Below are 25,758 nucleotides of genomic sequence, written 5' to 3'. Positions count from 1 at the left end.
CACCCTTTTTTAAAAAAATATTACCATCTGGCAAACGATACAGGATAATAAAAACATGGACAAATAGGCTGAAAAACAGCTTCTATCCCAGGGCAATAACCATATTGAATTCTACAGTATAGTGCAATATCAGGTTTTCAATTTCAATTATATAGAATGTAAAGGATTTATGCTTGTGTTTTTATTTTTATAGTTATAATGTACATGGAAGACAGCATTTAATTTCATTGTACCATGTGCAATGACAATAAAGTTGACTAACTGAGCTGTGGCAGTATAGATGGACAAAATATGTTTTTAGAAAGGATGGATCAGGAGTGTCTTCTATTGTATTAGATATTTGTGAAACAAACACAATTTTTAAACCAATACAGAAATCTCAGGGAGAAAAAATAAAAATGGATGTACAGACCAAAATCAACACTTATGGGTGTTGGTGATGGTTTCTCTAGAAGGCTCCAAGCAACAGTTTTTGGTTTGTCAAGTATATGGACTAGCATTATTTTATCGAAAGCTGTGTGAAAGTATCATGTCCACAAATCCAATATTGAAAAGAATTAGCCTGCATCCATTTCACAAATTCCCCCCATGTAAAAAGTGTGTGTTTTTCCCCTAATCCCATTCTGTAGTGGTTTCTACATTTTTATATCAGTTGAATGGCATAAATGGAACCACAGAAGACTCATCCAATTCCAGTTGTGTCCTTTCACTTAGTTCAAGAGATATGAAGCATTATAATCCATAAAAAGTACATTTCCCCCCATATATGTATATATGTATATATGTATATATATATATGTTTTCTGAGGTTTTCACGGGTGTTTGTATATAGGTCTTTGGTTATTCGGGTTTTCTCCCGTGTAAAATTGGAAGTGTCTTGGCGACGTTTCGACGAAGTCTCATTCGTCATCTTCAGGCTTCAGCTTCGTGCTTCTGGGAGCAATGTGTGATCGCAGCTGTTTCTTCCTTTTAACTGCTAGTGGGGGTTTGAACTGATTGGGTGGGAGCTTGGCTGTGCTCTGATTGGATGGGGTTTTTTTTGTTTTTGTTTTTGTGCTCTGATTGGCTGGGGGGGTGTCCTGTGTTGGTGGGGGCTTGGCTGTGCTCAGTTTAGTCTGTGTTGCAGGGGGATTTGAGCTGGTGAGCTGCATAGCTGTTGTTTGGCTTTGTGGTCATGCTACATCTTCATAGGGGTGTCAGTCTGCTGCATGTATGGATTTTATATATATATAAAATTGAAAAAGTTTTACAACAAACAAGTTTTTTAAAAATTTCCTTCACCCCCTCCGTCCCTCCTTCCCTTTCCCCCTCCCCGAGACTTCCCAGAGCAAAATACAGGGTATAACATCTAACAAACATACGCTAAAATACTACAAAAACCATATCCCATAAACCCTTTTCCCCCATTGATCCCTTAACTCCCCTTTCCCCTTTTAAGCATTCCCCCAAATATATTGACTCTCTTAACATTTACAGTATAATATTCCCTATCTTTTAATGTTGACACATAAATTGACAGGGAAATGTTTTTCTTTATTTTTTTTTCTTGAGATATCCTCAACGTTGAATTGTTTCTGATCACTAAATTACACCAGTTATGAAATTCTCAAAGCCTTGTTATTTTGAATTGCTAAGTTATACCATGCTTTCACATTTTAACAGAAAATCATTCTTATTCTTATTCTTCTTATGCCATATCCTTATGTCATCGGATGTTGGCGATCACGTTGGTGACCATATTTCTATCAGCAGCCACATGAAGAAGTGCTGCTGAGTTTTGTTCAAAACCAGTTCCTAAGATTTTGAAGCCATGATGTTCTTCTTCTTCCTGGACCTCATTTGCCTTCAATCTTTCCTTGGAGTATTAAAGATTAATGCTTAATTAATGCTTAATTAATTAATTAAGAAAATCATTACAACTTTATATAATCCAAATATTATTTAATTACATTTCTAATACATTTATATACTTATTATGTTTTAATACTGTATTTCATCTAAATGGGTCCCATATTTCATTAATATGTATTCATACAAAGTCTATGTCTATAGGCTATCCATTCATAGGTAGCAAATACAATCAGATCTTCAGTCCATTGGGTGAAAGAAGCCTCACATTTATCTTATCAGTGCTGCTATATCTGACTTTTATCATAGCAAAGGGCTGGACTTCAAAAATTTTAGCATGGGCTTCTCTGCCCGATTTCTGGGTGGGCATGGCCAAGGTGGGTGTGGCCTAGTCAGCCTCCTGTACCACAGTGGGGAGGGGATGTTTTTTCCCTTCCAGGGCTCCAGAGGCTTTTCTCGAACCTCTAGGAGGGTTAAAATGGCCTCCCCAGGCTCCAGAGGCCCTCTGGAGGCTGGAAGGCCCATTTCTGGCCTTCCCAAACTTCCAGTAAGCCCATTTTTCACCTCCCCAAGCCTCTGTGTGCGCCCAGCACTTTCCTGCATCCAAAACAGGCCACATGGGGATTCCTGAGAGGGTTGGGTGGGGCCAGCCAGGAGTGGGATTTGGGGGTTCTCTGAACTGCACAGAATCTTAGCTAGAGGTTCTCCCAAACCCCTGTGAACTCCCAGCAGCCCATCTCTGGGCATATCCATTTACAGGTAGTTCTCGACTTAAAACCATTCATTTAGTGACCACTCATCATTACAACAGCAGTGAAAAAAATGATTTATAAGCAGTTTACACTTACGTACCGTGCCGACTGGAAGTAGACACAGGATCAGCTATCACAATCATGTCCTGGGACACTTTTGTGAAAGCCTTGCCGCACATCGCAAAGCGCAAGCTACAGAAACAACGGCTCCGGGTGCAGGATTACCAGGGCAACCGCATCCCTGTTCGGGGGACAACGACCGTCGAGGTCAAGTACGGGACATACGAAAAGACCCTGCCCATCACGTTAGTCGAGGAACCTTGCCAAGCTTGCTGGGGCTAGACTGGTTCCGGGCGTTGGGAATGGGGTGACTGGCGTCCACGGGCGGATGCTACCTGCAAAACGCCCTACTGGAGGAATTCGCAGACGTATTCGAGGACCGTTTAGGCAAGTACAAGGTGACCCCTATCTCCTTCAATTTAGACCCCCAAATAGCTCCCATTAGGTTAAAGGCAAGGAGGGTTCCTTTTGCACTCAAACCTAAAATCGACAAAGAGTTAGATAAATTAGTCAGCCAGGGGATAATAGTGCCAGTTGACCATGCCAAATGGGAGACGCCAATCGTCACCCTATAAAACCAGACGGGTCCATAAGAATTTGCGCTGATTACAAGGCTACCTTGAACAAAGCATTGCAAAGAGCGCCTACCCAGTTCCAGTAGTGCAACACTTATTGCACTCACTAGGGCACGGACAAGTTTTCGCCAAATTAGACTTGGCACAAGCGTACCAACAGCTACCCGTAGATGCTAGCACAGCTGAGGCCCAGACCATTGTAACGCACCGGGGTGCCTTTTAGTGCAGCCGGTTACAGTTCGGGTGAGTGTGGCCCGGGCTATTCCAAAATTTGATGGACCGGCTCCTACAAGGGTTACCGGGAGTCGTACCCTATTTCGATGATGTGTTGGTATCAGGGGAAGATTTAAGAGAACTGGGGAAGCGATTAAGGAAAGTTTTGGCCATTTTTAGGTCGGCAGGATTAAAAGTCAAAGCAAGCAAGTGTCAGATAGGGTCGAATCTGTTGAATTTTTGGGCTATAGAATAGACAAAAGGATTCACCCACTGAGAGCAAAGTCAAGGCGATAAAGAGCCCCAGCACCCAAAAACAAGACAGAACTCCAGGCTTTCCTGGGTCTGGTAAACTTTACGCCGTGTTTTTAAAAGACAAGGCAACCGTTGCTGAACCGCTGCATAAATTGCTTGGAAAAACACTGTTTGGTCGTGGGGGAAGTCAGAGAATAGGGCATTTGAGGCAGTAAAAAGTTTGCTATCAAGCGATAGCCTGTTAATACAATACAACAACAGACTGCCGTTAGTATTGGTTTGTGATGCGTCCCCCTATGGAGTAGGAGCTGTACTTAGCCACAGACTCCCAAACGGCACTGAAGCCCCTATAGCGTTCTATTCACGAACGATGTCCCGGCTGAGAGGAATTACAGCCAGCTAGATAGGGAGGCTCTCGCAATAGTGTCAGGGGTGAAAAAATTTCACGAATACGTTTTTGGGCGAGATTTCGAAATTGTCACTGATCACAGACCGCTATTGGGGTTACTGGCTGGCGACCGCCCAACGCCAGTAGCACTCTCACCTAGACTGACCAGATGGACTATTTTTTTGACCGCATACTCCTACAAGCTGCAGCATCGGCCTGGAAAGGAGCTGGGGCATGCGGACGCATTGAGCAGATGCCCATTGCCAGGAAATCGAGGACCCCACCCGGGCACACCGTTCTACTAATTGACTCTTTGGACTCTGGCCAGTCACATCGCAGGAAGTGGCTCGGGCCTCCTACCGGGACGTTGTTTTAAGAACTGTAATCAGTTGGGTTCAAAGGGATGGCCGCTGCGCGGCGACGTTTCAAGGAATTTGTAAAGAAAAAGGGAATTGTCTGTGCAAGGGGTGCCTGCTCTGGGGGATAGGGTGGTAGTTCCAGAGAAGCTGAGAAAAAGTTCTGGAACTCCTGCATGAGGGTCACCCAGGAATTGTGAGGATGAAGGGTTTGGCTAGGAGCTATGTCTGGTGGCCCCTAATGGACAGGGAAATCAGTGACAGGGTTGGCGATGCCAAGTATGTCAGGAATCCAGACCACTACCACCTCGGCCCCAGTGTTGGAGTGGGAGAAACCCCAAGGCCCTTGGTCCCGCATACACATTGATTTTGCCGGCCCTTCCACGGCCAAACATTTCTAATTGTGGTGGATGCATTCTCCAAATGGCTGGAGATCATCCTAATGAAATCCACAACCGCTGAGCTGTCATCTCAGCACTAAAACACCTTTTCGCCACGCACGGGCTACCGGACACCCTCGTGTCCGATAACGCCCACAGTTCACCGCAGCATTATTTGAAGGGTACCTGGCTGAAGAGGGCATCCGACATGCCCTCTCAGCGCCGTTCCACCCTGCGTCGAACGGCCTTGCTGAGCGTTTTGTTCGGAGTGCGAAGAAGCGCTATCACGAAGCGGCCCGGCGATTGGCAGGCACAAATCGACGCATTCCTAACCGTCCAACACAGGACCCCTGTGTGGCCACCGCCGCAGCCCAGCCGAGCTATTAATGGGCGGAAGCTACGGTGCCCGCTAGACCGGCTACACCGAACTACGTACAGGGCGGGTTCAAAACAAAACCAGATAGAATCCGAGAGTTAAACATAGGAGACTCGGTGTGGGCACATAATTACAGCGACGGCCCTAACTGGAAGAGGGGATAGTCATAGACAAACGGGCCCCAAATCTTATCTAGTGGAACTAGACGATGGCAGAATCTGGGCGCCACATAGATCAATTAAGAAACAGATTGAGCGATAAGGCAGAATTAGGCGAGACCAGCCCTGACTATGATTTAATTAACCCCACAGCTGACCGGCGCCAGAACAAACAGAAAGCGTAAGCAAAGAACCAAACAGAGACTTATCTGAGTCAGGCGAGGTCCAGCGACACCCTCCGGTCCCTCTAGAGGACAGCAGGTCCGAGCCGGCGAATAATCCAGGGCCGGATGGCCGGGAGGAGGAGCTCAGAGGAACGAAAAGTCCCTCCGGCAAGCTCGACTCAACTCCAGAAAGTGAACTGCGCAGGTCCGGGAGAGTCAGGAGACGCCCCACGTACCTGCAGGACTACGTAGAGAAGTAATATGCAAATATTGGCAAAGTGCCTTCTGGGAGGGAAGGAGTGTAATGTATTACTGTAAGTTTTGGCGGGACTTTTAGGCGGGAAATATCTCGTTTCTGATTGGATGCAGCCTCAGGCTGAAGTGTATATAAGGAGAGGTTTTTCTCCAGAGTTTTGCTGGGTCACACTATATTAAAGAGCTGTTGTCACTAACCTGGTCTCCTGCCTCGTCAATACCCAAACCTAACAAAAGTATCATGTCCACAAATCCAATATTGAAAAGAATTAGCCTGCATCCATTTCACAAATTCCCCCTATGTAAAAAGTGTGTGTTTTTCCCCTAATCCCATTCTGTAGTGGTTTCTACATTTTTATATCAGTTGAATGGCATAAATGGAACCACAGAAGACTCATCCAATTCCAGTTATGTCGGTCTTTGGTTGTTCGGGTTTTCTCCCATGTAAAATTAGAAGTGTCTTGGCGACGTTTCGACGAAGTCTCATTCATCATCTTCAGGCTTTTTCTGGGAGCACTTTGCTCCCAGAAGCACGAAGCTGAAGATGACGAATGAGACTTAGTCACGCCAAGACACTCTAATGGAGAAAACCCAACAACCAAAGACCTACATACATACATACATACATACATATATATATATATATATATATATATATATATATATATATATATATAAAATTGAAAAGTTTTACAACAAACAAGTTTTTTTAAAAATTTCCTTCACCCCCCTCCTCCCTCCTCCTTCCCTTTCCCCCTCCCCAGAGACTTCCCAGAGCAAAATACAGGGTATAACATCTAACAAACATATGCTAAAATACTACAAAAACCATATCCCATAAACCCTTCTCCCCCATTGATCCCTTAACTCCCCTTTCCCCTTTTAAGCATTCCCCCAAATATATTGACTCTCTTAACATTTACAGTATAATATTCCCTATCTTTTAATGTTGACACATAAATTGACAGGGAAATGTTTGTCTTCTTTATTTTTTTTTCTTAAGATATCCTCAACGTTGAATTGTTTCTGATCACTAAATTACACCAATTATGAAATTCTCAAAGCCTTGTTATTTTGAATTGCTAAGTTATACCATGCTTTCACATTTTAACAGAAAATCATTCTTATTCTTATTCTTCTTATGCCATATCCTTATGTCATCGGATGTTGGCGATCACGTTGGTGACCATATTTCTATCAGCAGCCGCATGAAGAAGTGCTGCTGAGTTTTGTTCAAAACCAGTTCCTAAGATTTTGAAGCCATGATGTTCTTCTTCTTCCTGGACCTCATTTGCCTTCAATCTTTCCTTGGAGGATTAAAGATTAATGCTTAATTAATGCTTAATTAATTAATTAAGAAAATCATTACAACTTTATATAATCCAAATATTATTTAATTACATTTCTAATACATTTATATACTTATTATGTTTTAATACTGTATTTCATCTAAATGGGTCCCATATTTCATTAATATGTATTCATACAAAGTCTATGTCTATAGGCTATCCATTCATAGGTAGCAAATACAATCAGATCTTCAGTCCATTGGGTGAAAGAAGCCTCACATTTATCTTATCAGTGCTGCTATATCTGACTTTTATCATAGCAAAGGGCTGGACTTCAAAAATTTTAGCAAGGGCTTCTCTGCCCGATTTCTGGGTGGGCATGGCCAAGGTGGGTGTGGCCTAGTCAGCCTCCTGTACCACAGCGGGGAGGGGATGTTTTTTCCCTTCCAGGGCTCCAGAGGCTTTTCTCGAACCTCTAGGAGGGTTAAAATGGCCTCCCCAGGCTCCAGAGGCCCTCTGGAGGCTGGAAGGCCCATTTCTGGCCTTCCCAAACTTCCAGTAAGCCCATTTTTCACCTCCCCAAGCCTCTGTGTGCGCCCAGCACTTTCCTGCATCCAAAACAGGCCACATGGGGATTCCTGAGAGGGTTGGGTGGGGCCAGCCAGGAGTGGGATTTGGGGGTTCTCTGAACTGCACAGAATCTTAGCTAGAGGTTCTCCCAAACCCCTGTGAACTCCCAGCAGCCCATCTCTGGGCATATCCATTTACAGGTAGTTCTCGACTTAAAACCATTCATTTAGTGACCACTCATCATTACAACAGCAGTGAAAAAAATGATTTATAAGCAGTTTACACACTTACGATCATTGCAGCATATGGTCACATGATCGAAATTCAGATGCTTAGCAACTGGTTCATATTTATGACAGTTGCAGAGTCTCAGGGTCACATGGTCCCCTTTTGAGATCTTCTGATCAATGGAGAAGCCAGATTCACTTTACAACCAAGTTACTAACTTGACAGCTGCAGCGATTAATTTGCAGTGATTCATTTAACACTATAATAAAAAGAAGGTTGTAAAATGGAACAAAAGTCATTTAGTAACTATCTCCCTTAGCAACAGAAATTTTGGTCTCAATTGTCTTTAGTCAAGGACTACCTACATATTGTCCAGTTAACAAATTCCACGTGCTAGATATGTAGTTCAAGAAAGTATTATCCTTGGTAAATGTTAGCTTTTGTCACTCAACCATATTTATATAAACCACTACGGTCTCTCAAAACCTAACAATTAAAAAACAAGGTAAAAACATTGTTTCAAAGAAGCATTTTCCTTATTACATCTCCAATATTTGCATTAGATGGGTATATATAGAATTGAAGCTATTCACTAAAATAATAGGCTATGCTGTTTTTCTTTTCCTTTGTCATGTTTCTCACTTATTTAAAAACTCTTTCCAAATGCTTTTTTTCTTTTTTACCAATGTATGCATTTCTATCATAATTATTTTTGTGCTTTGCTCTTTTTTCCTTTAATTTTTTGTCATGACTTTCAAAGCAATAAAAAATAAATTAAAAAATGTAGATCAGGGGTAGTCAACCTTTTTATACCTTTTTATATCTACCCACTTTAGTATCTCTATTAGTAATAAAATTTTCTAACCGCCCACTGGTTCAGGGGAAGATGCGCGAGCTATTCTGGGACGAGGCTCTTTTGTTTGTGGTCGCACTGTAGCGCCATTTAGTTTCACTTATGTAATGTAAACTAAACTTATGCATGGGCGATACAAATAGTATATTTTCAGAAATTTAAATTGTCACGGGGAGTTTTATGAAAACCTAATGAAAATGTTTTTAAATAATGATTTTTTTTTTTAAAAGTCAAATTAAAAAAAAGGAAAGTGCTTCAGTATTGGACAAAACCCCTACTGCCCACCATGAAAGCTGGAACTCCCACTAGTGGGAGGTAGGGACCAGGTTGACTACCACTGATATAGATTATTCTTTCTGTTATATAAATTAACAGTCTTCTGTATTTGTTCACAAAAAGCACTTTAGATTTCTTCTGACTATTTTTATCACATTCCATTTCATAATGGTTCACGTCCAGAAGTAGATTTTTTGAAAAAAAAATTACCTCCATATACTGTGTTTAATGAATACATTTATACATGCTTTAAGTATTATTGTATCAGTTGATAACATAATCTTTTATGAATAAGCTAAACATTTTCTATAATGTTTAAATAATTGTTAGGCTTAATTTTCAGTAGGGGAGAAGCCTGAGTTTCTTAAAAACTAAATTACTACACTGCATTTATTTATCTTATCTTTTTTTTAAAAAAATGCACTGTTGAAACATCCCCAGTTATATTAAATAATTTTGCCATGAATTCCTTTGCCATTTATCTGGTAGAACTGCATGCCTTTCAAATCAGGAAAAGCTGCTTTCTTGAACAAATTAAGCACACTATACACTATATGAAATTAAATCTCTATCTCCCTCTATTAATTAAATAATGGAATGCAAGAGAGATGATTGCTTGACAAAAGAAATTATGGTGGATCCATTGATCCAAACAAGAAAGTTAAACAAAAACTTCAGGATTTTTCCTCCTACACATTCTGAAACAAAGTGATTATTCACTGCGGTAGCATGAAGGATTCCTTCTGGAAAAAAGGGGCCAAGCAGAAAATAAAATAATACCTCTGAAAAAGACAATGAGTAGACAAAGAAGTTAAAGTGAGAACCTTCCTCTCCTTCAACATCCAACATCCACATTCCATAACATCCTCCAAGTTGTTCCAAAGATGCTTTTTCAGGAGGCAGATGTACTTCTTTTGTTTTTCCTTGAAGACATTTCATTTCTCATCCAAGAAGCTTCTTCAGTTCTTGGAATCCTTGGATGAGAAGCAAAACATCTTGAGGAAAAACAAGAAAGCCCAGTTGTCCCTTGAAAAAGCAGTTTTAGAACAACCATTATATGGATGCCTGAGAATCTCCACAGTCATCAAGTTGTTGGATTATAGGTTAATTTGAACTGATATATATATATATCTTCCTTTCTATGACTCTACATCATAGCAATAATACTAGCACCTAGACATATATACTGCTTCATACTGCTTTCGAGCACTCTCTAAGCAGTTTACACAGTCAACAACTTGTCCCCAACAATCTGGGTCCTCATTTTACAGACCTTGGAAGAATGGAAGGTGAGTCAATATTGAGCCAGGCAGGATCAAACATCTGGCTGTGGGCAGAATTACCATATTTTTTGGACTATAAGACACACCTACCTTTTTTGGTGAGGAAAACAAGAAAAAGAAATCTGCCTCTGCCTTCCAGCAATTTTGTCTCATTGCAGCAAACAGCAAATAGCCTGCTTTACTTTCATTTTTGTTTTCAGCATAGCTTGTTTAGCACAAGAAAAAAAATTTGCTCCCACCAATTTACCTCCTTGCAAAAAGCGCAGAGGCCCTCGCATCAATAAGCAATGGCAATCCCTGCAGCCTGAAACAGCTGAGAGTTGGGAACAATCAATTTGTGCTAATTAGGCTGTGCTGAAGCTGAAATGGGCTGTTTCTTCTTGCTGCTTGCTGCAAGGAGGTAAACTGCTGGGAAGCAGAGGCCAAAGGATGGGGGCGAGTGGATGGGAGGGGCTACATTTGATGTATAAGATGCACCCAAATTTTCACCCCCTTTTAAGTGGAAAAAGGTACATCTTATACTCCGAAAAATATGGTAGTCTGCAATACTGCATTCTAACCACCATGGCTCATTGTTTAATTGCTTAAACTTCTGAATAAGTGTTTGTTTCTATTTTTTCCCCAAAACACTATTTTAACATTAAGATTGTTCCAAAATTGAGTAATCTCTTGAACCAGATGCCTTAAAAAATGTGTCCCAAATCCAAAATGTACTAAGGCTCAGAACAAATATCTCTGATCTGTTCAGAATTCAAGTCATTCATATATATTTTTATTTTCACATCCTTGTTTCTTCTCCCAATAGCATAAGATAGTTTAGGCTGAAAGAGAAAGGAAGACAACAAATTATCCAATGAACTGAACTGATAATTAAGCTTTCCCCAACCCTAATCCTCCATGCTAACCACACTATTTCTCAAGTGTTTTCCAACCAGTATTTGAGTCCCTTGATTATTTTCAGCAAGAATGAATGGCAGAAAAAGTTGAACTAAAGAAAATATCCAAAATACTAGTAAAGCACCCATAGGATATTTTTATCTCATGTTTTTGTAGTGTGGAATATGATAGACTTGTGCATGGCCAGGACAAAATAAGAATCTGTAGGAGTTCCTTTGCTTTTAACTCCCTTGGAAGTCAATCAACACTCCATCCATTATATGATGGTGGAAATCTGGACAATGCCACGGTCAGATTTCAAGTGGGGGAAAGATTCATATACATTTAGGGAAGGAAAATAAACATCAGTCTCTCTATGAAGAAATTAATAAAAAGTTTATGAGAAAAAAATGGGAGAGGCCTTCCCCACATTCCTCACATGAACTTATCTCTATAAACATTTTTCTATCATGTCCTCACAACTTTGCCTGTTTTATCCTCGGCCCATACATAGCTAGTTTCAGTTACAAAAAACAATGATCTCTTGTTCTATAATAGGGCTGTCAAACTCCCAGCCCACAGGCCAGATGTGTCATGTGCTAGCCATGCCCACAACCGGCTTAGCAAAGGGAGGGGAGTCACATGATGCCACTATGACGCCGTGAGTTTGACACCCCTGTTCTATAAGAACAACTTATCCATGGTGTATTATGAAGCAACCATCTTCAAAATGGGAGTTTCCCTAGATAAGATTTGTTCATCTCAAGAAAAAGAATAGTAATGTCGATTGGAGTAAGGCTGGATATCTTTCTTCCAAGCAGTTTGGACTTTAGGTCCCATATTGTTTAGAAGGGAAGACTGTACTAGATTGTATTTATTCATATAAACAAACTCTACTTCTCTGGACAACACGTTTTAAAAGGGCAAATACATACTTATACATAGGTTGCTATTCAAGGACCAGATTAAAATCTCATATTCTATAGCACCACTTGTAGGTCCTAATTTTAAGACTAATGAATTTATTTGTTCCCACAGCTAGTTTGTAAACAAGCAAACCCTATTTGCTCATGTGTTGTAGATACAAATCTGACCAGCAAAGAAATTAATTAACATTTCCAAAGTTGCAGAGATAGAATCTTTTTAAAATTGTTGGGAACAGATAGGTTTATTGGGATGTTGCGGGCAGGTAAGTTTAGCAGGGTAATATATACTTTTCCTCTGCAACAACAGGCTTGTTCCAAGCACATCCCCCACATCCTTATGAACAGCCTCATAAAAGCCCAATTCCTTAATTTGGTGCTTCTCCAACATTGTGATACCATGTACTCCTAAAATGATAAATATCTCCCTCCAATAAACAAAGCTACATGATAAATTATAAAAATTGTTCTGGCAGATGTCTGGTCCCCCAGTAGGAGCTATCTCCTCCAAATCACTTGGGGCATTGCTCTCTGCTTTAACATGGGTGGAATTGAACTCCCAGAATTCCCCAGCTAGTATGGGAATTGAAGTTCTCCCATCCTTACATTGTCAAGTTTGGAAAATATTGTTCTATAGGGTTCTGTAACCCAAGGTTTGAGAACTTTATCCTAAATTCCCTTCTTGCTATTTTTAAATTTATCATGTTCACTTACAGACCCCGGCTTGTAGCAGGGTGCACACAGTATTGTTAAAGTTGGCAAGACAGACTATCTTTATGCCAAGTCCTGCTCTTTTACAAACCAGTTTCAAAGGGACTTTCATTCCCATCACCAATCTTTCCACTTATGACTGTATGACTATAACTTGTTGCTGGCAATCCTTATGATTTATACTGATATATTGACCATCAATTGTGTTGTAAATGTTGTACCTTGATGAACATATCTTTTCTTTTATGTACACTGAGAGCATATGCACCAAGACAAATTCCTTGTGTGTCCAATCACACTTGGCCAATAAAAATTCTATTCTATTCTATTCTATTCAACTGATCCATTTGCCAGTTTTGACCTAATACTGTAGATGCTGCTGAAGAATTGCTTCACACACACATTAAATTGTAATGTTAGTATGGTTTTGCTTAGCATGTTGGGTGAACATGGCACTGAATTCTGCAAAGGAATCTTTCAGCATAATGAACTATTATTTGAACTCAGTCATTAGTAATTTAGACATTAAACCATATTCAAACCAGGTTTATTATTATGTGTATAAATGGCTGCCTCTCTTGCTTTGACTTTGACTTCTTCCTGCATGGGAGGATCCTGAGATTTGCAAATATGAGGTTCCCATGTCTTTTCTCTAGAGGCCTGCAATACCTGCATTTACTCCAGATTACAACTATGGTTTGTTTTAACTTCAAATTGGTAACACATTTACATCATCTGAAGTACAATAAGAGAAGCACCTGCCTTTTAAATCAATAAAGACCATACTGGAAAGGTATAATTACAAAAATGTGTGTCCTATATCTGCTGGTAAACATTTCTCAAACGTTTTACAAGATGACCAATAAAAATCAGTTTTATTTCCCTTTGCTGGATGCTGTGCAAGAGAAGCAAAACTGATTTTCCACTAAGGACACAGGGATCCCCTCATCTATCTCTCCCAGTTTTTAATTAATTGATTTACATTAAAATATGAATGAATTTCTTTGTGCCTAAAAGAGATCTTAGATACGACAGACAACTTTAAAACTAATCTGGAATAAAATGTAGAGCAGTCATCTATAAGAAGCCAAAAGGCAGAGTGAAATATTAAATATTCATTTAAAGCCAGACTGGCCTAAAGCTGATTCCAGTCAGATCTTTGTAAAGCAAAAATATCAAAATGGAGATGCTACCACAAAAAAGGCCCTGCCTTATGTCATTACCGGATTAACATTAATTCTTCTGAGTAATCATGAGTTGCATAACATGGATTCTGGAGAAGATTGTAATTTAAGGAAAGGAAGATATGTCTTCCAGATTCCTTAGATTTATCTCCAGATAGTCTCAAGACAAATTATCCATTCACAATGATAAAACAGATGCTTCTGTCTATATCTAGGCTCTGGCTATGTGATAGTGGAACATCTGTGAGCAATCCAAATGACCATTTCATCCTGGCTTATTAATGATGGTTTATATGATTTTATAGGAAAGCCAAATTAGCCTGTAGCAGCCAAAAATAAGGAGTCTTGTAGCACCTTGTCAAACTTACAAATGCTATTAAGTTTTCACTTCACCTGAAAAGTTGTACCAATAACAATAAGTACCTTGGATGTAATTTCAAAATAACTGGAGCATCACTTGAAACTCACCATCAGACAATTGCAAAAGGCAGTTTTACTTGGAACAACTTGTATCTTGGGACAATACTTTTAATATTATTAAACAACATCTCCCTAACTCATATCCTTAAGAAAGACTAGATAGGTAGCTAAAAATGCCAAATGCAGACTGAACATCTGGCTGATTGTACGATCAACAATAAATGAGTATGATTACTCCTTGTGTTTTAAATAACTGTCTCCTATTACATTTAGAATTCCCACTTGGCATTAATTAATGTTTATTTTATTTAATTAAATATGATTAACATGGCTACCCCTCCTTCATGTATTACTAATAATTTTCTTCTTGCATCACTTTCTAAATTATAATTTGGCAGTAATTTTTGGAAAGGCTTTTTTTGTAGAGGAAGGTGAGTACAATCCTAAACATGTATTTGTGTGCCTCTGCCTTAAGGTTGTTCCTGTAATTGCCTCCCCCACACACACACACTTCCCCCCACCAAAAACAAATCTTGGAATCGATGTGGGGCATCTAATTCTAACTATGTAACCTGTGTGTTGAGCTAAATGATGCACTGATGGTCACCACTTAAAAGGGACTAACTCTATGCATTACTTGTCATATTGAAAGAGAAAAGGGGGACCAGGATTCTCAGATAAGATGGTTACATTTAGCAGATATCGTATGATAGGGTTGAAAAAAAGAACCCAGGAAAAACATCTGCTTCAAGCACAGATAGTAGATTCCTTGGAAAGAGAAAGCTTCCTTTGATGTCAAACTTGTTGATGGACTATGAAGGCACAGTGATTAAAATGCAGTGTTGCAGGATAATTCTGCTGACTGCTGACTGCTGGCAGTTCAGCAGTTTGAGTCTCACCAGCTCCATCCTTCAGAGATCAGTAAAATGAGGACCCAGATTGTTGGGGGCAATATAAAGCACTGTGAAGCAGTATATAAGTCTAAGTGCTATTGCTATTGCTATGATGTAGATTCATAGAATCATAGGAAGGAGATTTTTTTTGCGGGAGACTGTATGTCATCCCAAACAAATGGCTGTCTAATCTTTTCTTGAAAACTTCTAAGCGCACCAGTATGCCTAACATCCCTGTCCTAATGTTTTTTTTTATTCGTATCCTTTTCATGTATTTATTATTATGTTTACACTTGTATCTGTCATAAAATTCATGCTTGATGAAACAAACAAACAAGCAAACAAACTTCAGGAAGTAAGATATCCCATTAATTAATTCTCACTGTTGGCAAATTTACCTCAGTTGTACCTCTCTTTACTGAGCTTCCACCCATTGCCGATTGTCCTACCCTCAGGAGCTTTGGAAAATAAGTCCCTTCCTATTTCTCTGTGGCAGTCCCTCATGTACCAGAAGACAGCTAATTCTTCTATTCTTGAGACTAGATATTTCATAGTTCCTGTAACTGTTCCATGTACAATTTATCCTGCACATACCCTAATCATCTTAGTTGCTCTTCTCTGCATTCTTTCTAGGAATTCAGCACCTTTTTTTTGACCAGAACTGGGTGTGGTATTCCGAGTATGGCCTCACTAGTGCAGTATAAAGCAGTAGTATCATTTCTTGTGATATTAATGCTATCACTCTGCTGATGCAGCCTAGGACTGCATTAGTAGTTTTTGGTAGTATAGCACACATTGCAAGCTCATAGTTAAGGTGTATGTAGATGTTTACTAGTGCTGTGCATTTGATTTTTCCTGCCTGGGTGCAGGAGCTTACTTTTCTCATCACTGAACTGCATCTAACTAGCTAAGGCCAAATGCTCAAGACTGTCAAAATCCTTCTGAAACTTGAGTCTATCCTCCAAAGTGTGAGCAATTATCCCCAACTTGATGTTGTCTGCAAATTTGGTGAGCTCTCCTAGATCATTTGAATGAATGAATGAATGAATGAATGAATGAATATTTTAATTTGTATACCGCCCTTCTCCCGAAGGACTCAGGGCGGTGAACAGGCAGATAAAATACAGATATACACAGTAGTTAAAACATCCCTTAAAAAACTGATTTAAATTTGCCCAAATATTAAAATAACATACACCCCCATAAAATTACAAAACTTTAAAAACCCATCAGATTCAATTAAAATTTAAAGATAAAAATCAAGCTAGTCCAGCCATACGAAATAAATAAGTTTTAAGTTCGCGGCGAAAGGTCCTAAGGTCAGGTAGTTGTCGAAGTCCGAGGGGAAGTTCGTTCCACAGGGTTGGAGCCCCCACAGAGAAGGCCCTCCCCCTGGGGGCCGCCAGTCGACACTGTTTGGCTGACGGCACCCTGAGGAGTCCCTCTCTGTGGAACGCACCGGACGATGGGAGATAGAGGCTGGCAGTAGACGGTCCCGTAGATAGCCCGGTCCTAAGCCATGGAGTGCTTTAAAGATGGTAACCAATACTTTGAAGCGCACCCGGAAAACAACAGGTAGCCAGTGCAGTCTGCGCAGGATAGGTGTTATGTGGGAGCTCCGAACCGCTCCCTCAATAACCCGCACAGCTGCGTTCTGAACTAGCTGAAGTCTCCGGGTGCTCTTCAAGGGGAGCCCCATGTAGAGAGCATTGCAGTAGTCCAGGTGAGAGGTAACGAGAGCATGAGTGACCGTGCATAAGGCATCCCGGTCCAGGAAGGGACGCAACTGGCGGATCAGGCGAACCTGATAAAAAGCTCTCCTGGAGACGGTCACCAAATGATCTTCAAAGGACAACCGACCATCCAGGAGCACGCCCAAGTTGCGTACCTTCTCCATCGGGGCCAATGACTCACCCCCTACAGACAGCCGCATCTGCAGCTGACTGTACCGAGGTGCCGGCATCCACAGCCACTCTGTCTTGGAGGGATTAAGTTTGAGCCTGTTCCTCCCCATCCAGACCCGTATGGCTTCCAAACACCGGGACAGCACTTCGACAGCTTCACTGGGGTGGCCTGGGGTGGAAAAGTACAGCTGAGTGTCATCAGTGTACAGTTGGTATCTCACCCCAAAGCCACTGATGATCTCACCCAGCGGCTTCATATAGATTTATGAAGATGTTGAAGAGAACTGGTCTCAAAAGATACTTGAGGTATGCCAGTGCATGCCTCTATCAACTGTGAATCCATCTGTCTATTCCATATGGTTCCATCCTACAAGAAGTAGATTCAGTAAGGTTATCTACTTCATCAAATGCCTTACTGACGTCTTTATATCCACTAAATCCATGTTGGCGAACCTATGGCATGTGTGCAGACATGGCACGCAGAGCCCACTCTGTGGGCCCGCATGCTGTCGCCCCAGCCCAGCTCCAATCGCATTTCACTCAATCAATTCCAACTTCTCGTGAAAGAAAATATCTCGCAAAGTTGGAATTCACTGAGTGAACTTTTTCACTCCCATGCTTCAAAATGGGTGATGCCACTCTCCTCCTGAAGCCCATTACAACGCGGAGCCACAATGCTACCCATGCAACTCTTTCACCCCTCAGTTGTGGCTCCCTTTTGCCCTGAGATGTAGCAGAGGGATGTTGCCCTGTTGCAGGGGTGGTGATGGGTGGAGCCTTAGTGTGGGAATGAAGTACCCCTACACTTGCCTTTGCACAGCAACAGATTCCACTTTCATCATGGTACATTTGCTGTTGCCACCAGCAAAGACGGCTAGAAGATAATGGCGGGGGCGTATCTTGCAGAGTGGGGGCCATCCCCAAGCCTGTCCTTCCTCCTCCCACGTCGGCAGGGCCAAGAGAAAGAAGGGGATAGCATGGGGAAGCGCTCCCTTCCCCGGCTGAGCACTGAGCACAAAAGCCCAGCAAGCAGGTGGCCCTGGGGAGTGGGGGGTATGTAGAAATCCTGAGTTCAGCATGACCAGGATCTTAAGTCTGAATGTAAACAGGACAAGTTTAACTACATTTGGTGCTTCCTGGTTGTCAAGCAACTTCCACCTTGTCAGATGAAGAAAAAGTAGGATCTAAGGCACAGGTGTCAAATTTGATTTCATTGAGGGACGCATCAGGTTTGTGTTTGATCTTGGGGGGGGGAGGCATGGCCAAGGTGGGCATGTCCAGATCAATGTCACTCATTGAGATTCTGTTTTCAGCCACAATGGTCTCTTGCAGCCCCCTGCCAGTGAAAATGGAGCACAGGAGGGCCTCATGCGGGCTGATCCTTTGCTGTTTCCAAGGTGGCCCACAGGCTAGATCTAAGCACCCCATGGGCTGGATCCAACCCACGGGCCTTGAGTTTGACACCCCTGATCTAGGGTAATGATGATGACAGCTCCATAGGTTTATAAGAAAAGGGGCCGGTGAATAGCGCAGGCTGGTAAAGCCTGTTATTAAGAACACAAAGCCTGCAATTACTGCAGGTTCAAGCCCGGCCCAAGGTTGACTCAGCCTTCCATCCTTTATAAGGTAGGTAAAATGAGGACCCAGTGTTGGGGGGGCAATAAGTTGACTTTGTAAAAATATACAAATAGAATGAGACTATTGCCTTATACACTGTAAGCCGCCCTGAGTCTTCGGAGAAGGGCGGGGTATAAATGTAAACAAAACAAAAAAATAGTATTATACCAGGAAATTACAGGTAGTCCTCAACTTATGATCATAATTATGACTAGAATTTCCATTGCTATGCTAGGTGGTTGTTAAGTGAGTTATGACTGATTTTACTACCTTTTTTGCCACAGTTGTCAAAGGAACCATTACAATTGTTAAGTGAATAACATTGTTAAGCAAATCTGTCTACCCCCATTTACTTTTTAGTATTTAGTATTTCTAGAATATTTTCTAGAAGATAATATACCCCAAAACTACTTTATTATTTATTTATTTATTTATCAACAAATACAAGAAAAGTAACAGAGTAGACACAGACATGGACACATAAAAAAATTTTGGCACAAAAAAAAAAAGGATATAAATAGGCAAAACATATCCGTAAACACATAATGATTACATATAATTGGGAACTGTAGGACAAGGACAGTAGGCACGCTGATGCGCTTATGCACGCCCTCTTAGGGACCGCCTAAGAAACAAGAAAGGTCCACGGTGGATAGTTTAAGATAAAAGGTGTGGGGATTAGAGAGACTAACAACAGGATCAGATAGAGTGTCCCAGACATTTACTACTCTATTGCAAAAGTCATATCTCCTACAATTAAGATTAGAGTGAATTACACTGAATTTGAATCTATTGATAGCCCTTGTATTATTATGGTCGAAATTAAAGTACTCATTTACAGGTAGAACATTTTGGTAAATAATCTTATGAATTAAGCATAGGTCAAAATGTAGACAACATAGACCTAAGATTTCAGGCCTGGTGGTAAAGTGAACTTTATGTCTTGGTTCACTCTATAATAAATAATGGGTTTGCTTAATGACTGTGGCATTTGTTTAATGACCACTACAAAAAAAAGGATATAAATAGGCAAAACATATCCGTAAACACATAATGATTACATATAATTGGGAACTGTAGGACAAGACAGTAGGCACGCTGATGCGCTTATGCACGCCCTCTTAGGGACCGCCTAAGAAACAAGAAAGGTCCACGGTGGATAGTTTAAGGTAAAAGGTGTGGGGATTAGAGAGACTAACAACAGGATCAGATAGAGTGTCCCAGACATTTACTACTCTATTGCAAAAGTCATATCTCCTACAATTAAGATTAGAGTGAATTACACTGAATTTGAATCTATTGATAGCCCTTGTATTATTATGGTCGAAATTAAAGTACTCATTTACAGGTAGAACATTTTGGTAAATAATCTTATGAATTAAGCATAGGTCAAAATGTAGACAACATAGACCTAAGATTTCAGGCCTGGTGGTAAAGTGAACTTTATGTCTTGGTTCACTCTATAATAAATAATGGGTTTGCTTAATGACTGTGGCATTTGTTTAATGACCACTACAAAAAAAGGGGGGGATCATAAAATTCGGTGAGTCATATGATGTCCTGTTTTATGACTATTGTGACTTAAGACCATAATTGGCAGGCTCCATTGCAGCTGTAAGTCAAGGGCTACTTGTAGTATTCAATACTTAATACAGTCAATACTCTTCCTGCTTGAAGTATTAGAACAGATGTATTATCTGCAATTATTTCCCATCTGCCTCAAAGCCTATCCCCAATTGTCTGTATAAGTGTGCATCTCCAGAAGTTTTGCAAAGACAGAGCTTGTCTTTGAAACAACCATGTGAACCTTACAAAGGCTGCACTTCTTTTACATTTCAAAGAGAGAATGTTTCACACTGGCACACTTTTTTCAGAGCCTCTCTTTGGGTCACTTTACACGGCACACTTGTTTTCTGTTTCACATCATCCCATCCCTTCCCCTGAGCTTTAGGTGAAATGTGGGAAGCCACGGAAGCTAAGACTGCTGAGATGATGATTGAACAAGAAAGACAGAAAACTCACGTACACTCCCTATAATGAAATCTGTACATGAACTCCACCTAGGAGCATTTCATCAACATTCTCTTCCTTTGAAAAGAATTTTTCAGAACAAGTTCTTTTTCAGAAGAGAAAGGTAAAAATGTCGAGAATTCATACATCGTATCAACGATCACAAACTCGCAATATTAATAACACAATTCACTTTTTTTTCTCTGTTATAAAGCACATTGACAACATGTTTACAGCCTTGTTGTTTTATTCAGGATTTCTGACACATAGCCTATAACACTGAAGAGAATTATAGCCAGGAATATGTATTGGTTATAGCTAAGAGAGTGGAATTGGGACACCAGTGATATGATGGTATTCTAATTGAAGACTTATAGATCTTTCTGAATTGGCAGATTGTGACACTAAGGAAAGTTGCAATGGGGTTTATTTATTTATTTATTTATATTTATTTATTTTGTCACAACAATATATATAAGTATCATACAGAAAGATTATATAGTATATAAACATATATATGAGTAAATATTAGGAGGTATAAGCATATATATATATATATATATATATATATATATATATATATAGGATAGATATATATATAGGAAGAAGAAAAGAAAAACAATAGGACAGGAACGGTAAGCACGTTTGTGCGCTTATGCACGCCTCTTATGGTCCTCTTAGGAATGGGGTGAGGTCAATAATAGAAAGTTTTAGGATAAAGCTTTTAGGATTATGGGAAGAGACCACAGAGTCAGGTAAAGTATTCCAAACACTGATGATTCTGTTACAGAAGTCATATTTTCTGCAATCTAGATTAAAGCGGTTGACATTAAGTTTAAATATATTGGTTGCTCTTGTATTATTGCAATTAAAGCTGAAGTAGTCTTTGATAGGAAGGACATTACAATAGATGAATCTATGAGTTAAACTTAGGTCTTGTCTAAGGCGACGGAGTTCCAAGTTTTCTAAGCCTAGGATTTCAAGTCTAGTGGGATAAGGTATTTTGTTGTTTACAGAGGAATGGAGAACTCTTCTTGTAAAATATTTCTGGACGCGTTCAATTGTATTGATGTCAGAGATATGGTGAGGGTTCCAAACAGGCGAGCTGTATTCTAGAATTGGTCTAGCAAATGTTTTATATGCTCTGGTTAGTAGTGTAGTGTTTTTGGAAAAGAAGCTACGCAAGATTAGGTTTACAACTGTTAGAGCCTTTTTTGCTATGTAGTTGCAGTGGGCTTTGGCACTTAGATCATTTGACATGAGAACTCCAAGGTCTTTAACGGGAGGGGGGTCATCTGTAAGGTAATGTCCATCAAGTATGTACTTAGTGTTTGGGTTCTTTTTTCCTATATGTAAGACTGAGCATTTGCTGGTTGAGATTTGGAATTGCCAAGTTTTAGACCAAGCAGTTAGATGATCAAGGTCTTTTTGAATGATAGATGTATTATCAGTGGTGTTAAATAGTTTGACATCGTCAGCAAAGAGAACACAATTACTTGAGATATGGTCACAAAGATCATTTATGTATAGTATGAAGAGTGTTGGTCAAAGGACGCTGCCTTGAGGAACGCCACTCTTGACAGGAACAGGATTTGATAGAGCACTGCCAATTTTGACCACTTGTTGTCTGTTAGACAGAAAAGCAGATATCCATTTGTGAAGGGGTCCTGAAATGCCATAGGATTTTAGTTTTAGGAGAAGTTTATCGTGTACTACTGAGTCAAAAGCTTTGCAGAAGTCTATGTAGATTGCATCTATTGTTTTGCCTTGATCAAGATTTGTAGTCCATATGTTTTTACAGTGGAAAAGTTGTAAGTTGCATGATAATTTTTTTCTGAAACCAAATTGTTTATTGGAGAGTAGGCTGTTTGCTTCTAAGTGTGAGGTAATGGATTGGTTGATGATTGATTCCATGATTTTGCAGGTGACGCAGCATAGAGAGATTGGTCTGTAATTTTCGACTAAGCTGGGGTCTCCTTTTTTGAAGATAGGTATGACTGTGGCCAGTGACCAAAGTTTGGGAAGGGAACTAGTAGTGAAAGCTTTATCAAAGCTTATGCTTAGGGGTTCTGCTATATTAGTGGAAAGTTTTTTTAAGAAGTATGCACATAGTCTATCGGGTCCAATAGATAGCGATGGTTTCATGTTATGGTTTCATGTTATGAAGAGTGAAATCTATATGAGTTAAGTCATCATATTCATTGCTGGTACATTTGTGGAATGTTGGATATGTGTCATCGCTGTTAACAAAAACTGAGCCAAAGAATATGTTGAAGAGGTTGGCTTTAACTGTTTCGTCATTGCATTCTTTGTTGTTAGAATCTTTTAGTGGTGGGATGGATCTTGTGTCTTTAGGTTTATTGTTAACAAAATTATAAAAGGCATGATTGGAATTTGTGCGCAGAAGGTCCTCTTCTTGTTTGGTGTGGTAATTTGTGCATTCAGTTTTTATTTGGTTGCATATATTTCTGTACCAGTTTTTGAAATTTGCTACATAGCCTTTTTTGTTTCTTTTCCAGAGGGATTTTTTTTTTGATTGAAGCTTTTTTATTGATATGGGTAGTTTGCTTTTACTAATCATGGTTGTTATTTGTGGTACATATAGTTTAATGACTCTATTGATTTCTAGTAGGAAGACTCTATAGTGATCTTCAGCGGTTATGCAGGTTGCAAACAGATTTTGCCAGTCCAGAAATGAAAGATAGTTGTTTATAAGGTTGTAGTTGGCTTTTTTGAAGTTGTAGATGGGGATACTATTGTTATGACGATTTGAGTATGGACGTATATTGAGACGAAAATCAATCATGCAGTGGTCACTGTTGGAAAAAGGTTCTTTAGTTTGTAGTCCATAAATTGAGTTTGGGTTGTTGCAGAAGATGAGATCAAGGCAGTTGTTGTCTTGTATTGTTAGTTACAAGTTGTTCAAGACCTAGGTTTGTAACAGCGTTGTATAGTGTAGTATGGATTGGATCAGATGTACATTCATTAGTTATCCAGTTAATGAGAGGTAGATTTAGGTCACCCAGGAAGATGAGAGGGTATGGGCAAGAGGTAGTCCATGTTAGCAGTGAGGTTAGTATATTTGCATGGGTAATATCATAGTCAGGGGCTCTGTAGCATAGTAAGAATCTAAGAGTGGTGTTAAGAGATAGATCGCATACAATAGTTTCAGGGAGAGAAAGTTTATGTGCAACTTGAATATTTTTTAGATTCAGTGACTTTTTGTAAAAGATAGCCACTCCACTATCTCTTCGGATTTCACTATCTGATCGATGAACTTGATATTCTTTGTTTGAGATAATGTAGTCAGGGTTTGGAGGCAAGAATCCAGAGGCTCTTTTAACAAATAGCAATCTAGTCTATCTAAGCTGAATCCATCCAACATTTGGCTTTCATGCATTTCATAATAATATGTGAATAATACCTCGTTTCTTGTGAAAAGAATGTGTGTTTGTGCAAGGCATGGGCTGCTGAGGTTAGTGGTGCAAATATTTCCTCAGTAAGTAAGCAGTGAAGCCAGATAGTCCTCCAGCTGGGCTGGTTGCCATCTGTTCATTCATCCAGCTCAACCCCTGAGATTACATCATGCAGCTACTCTAGTATTTCAAAGCAAGCAAAGTTCAAAAATCAGATCTGGTTTGCCAGAAGGCGCATTTGTGTTCAAAAGTGGAGATTGGTTTTTGTCTCTTTCTTTTCAGAAGTTCTGTTGAAAAAGAGGACTTTATGCAGGATAATACATCAGGTCAACACCTGAAAAACTGATTTAGATGGCTTTTTGACCCAGGAAGCTCTTTTGCTATTAGCTTGCAGATCAAAGCAAAAGAGACTTTCTGTACTTTGTTCCATGCAGGATTATTGAATTAAAAAGGGTTAGATAATGAGCATGTGAACTCTTGACTTGGAGAAATTTTGGCAAAGGGAGTTGTCCTCAGAAGCAAAACAAAAGACAACATTTATTTATTGTATTTATTTATTAAAAAGGTACACCAAAGGAACACAGTAGCTACTCAGATTTTAGCATTTAAATTCACCACTCTGAATACCACAAAAAAGGAGGGAGAGAGGGAGGGAGGGAGGGAAGGAAGGAGGGAGGGAGGAGGGATAGATGGAAGGAAAGGGAGGGAGGGAGGGACAATTTTCGGCATTTCTTCTCAATTGGACAATTACTGCCAAAGCCACGGTATAAGCATAAGGATGTGATGCATCTGCTCAGATCATTAAAGCCAATATCATGTTAAAAACACTAATAATAAATTATTAAATAATAAATGGAAATGTGGTTGCAAAGTTCTAAACAACAAAATCCATAGAATGTATTGAATTCCAAGTTCAGATTCCTTTGACCATTACTACAGATATTGAAACAGTTTTGCTATAAATTTGAAAGTCCGCAATACCGTGTACAGATTCATTTGACAAGATCCCTTTTTTCAACCGTCCTGCAAGAAAGGCCAGGATATTAGTCCTTTGAGGTAGTCCAGACAAGAAGCACAACCATGAGTACTAACTACTAATTCTAACTTTATTGTAAAGTTACATCGATAGAATCTTGCAAGTCTGAAAGTACCCCTCCTCTCCCTTATTTTTATTCTCTTTAAAACTAGGAAGGGTCCCTTTTTTTGACACTTTCTTCACATCACCCCTCCATCAGGCTCAGGTTTCTTTTATCAGGCCATTATCTAGACTACAGTGTTTCCGCCTGTCTCCAGATGTCATTTCCACACACCATTACAAAGGGTCAAGCAAGTCAAACCAAATAATATTTCTTCTTTATTGAAATAGGGTGTCTGCCAGTTTCCTGGACATCCCACTTTGCGAGAAAGACAAACTGCAGGAAAAGAAGGCTGAAAGAACTATGGTTTTATTTTATTATTCAGATTTATTTCACATCATTCATCTGAGAACTCACCTTAATATACATAGCACTCCAATTTCATCCTC

At 40.0% G+C, this 25,758-nt stretch overlaps 1 long non-coding RNA gene across 2 annotated transcripts in view; it reads left to right on the top strand.

Moving 5' to 3' along the window:
• LOC131198531 (uncharacterized) overlaps nt 1-25,758 on the top strand; it is a 147,651-nt gene that overhangs the window by 96,242 nt on the left and 25,651 nt on the right. The window lies entirely within an intron of this gene.

This window comes from Ahaetulla prasina, chromosome 4 (assembly GCF_028640845.1).
Source record: "Ahaetulla prasina isolate Xishuangbanna chromosome 4, ASM2864084v1, whole genome shotgun sequence".
Classification (NCBI taxonomy): domain Eukaryota; kingdom Metazoa; phylum Chordata; class Lepidosauria; order Squamata; family Colubridae; genus Ahaetulla; species Ahaetulla prasina.
This window is presented reverse-complemented; position numbering and strand designations above follow the sequence as displayed.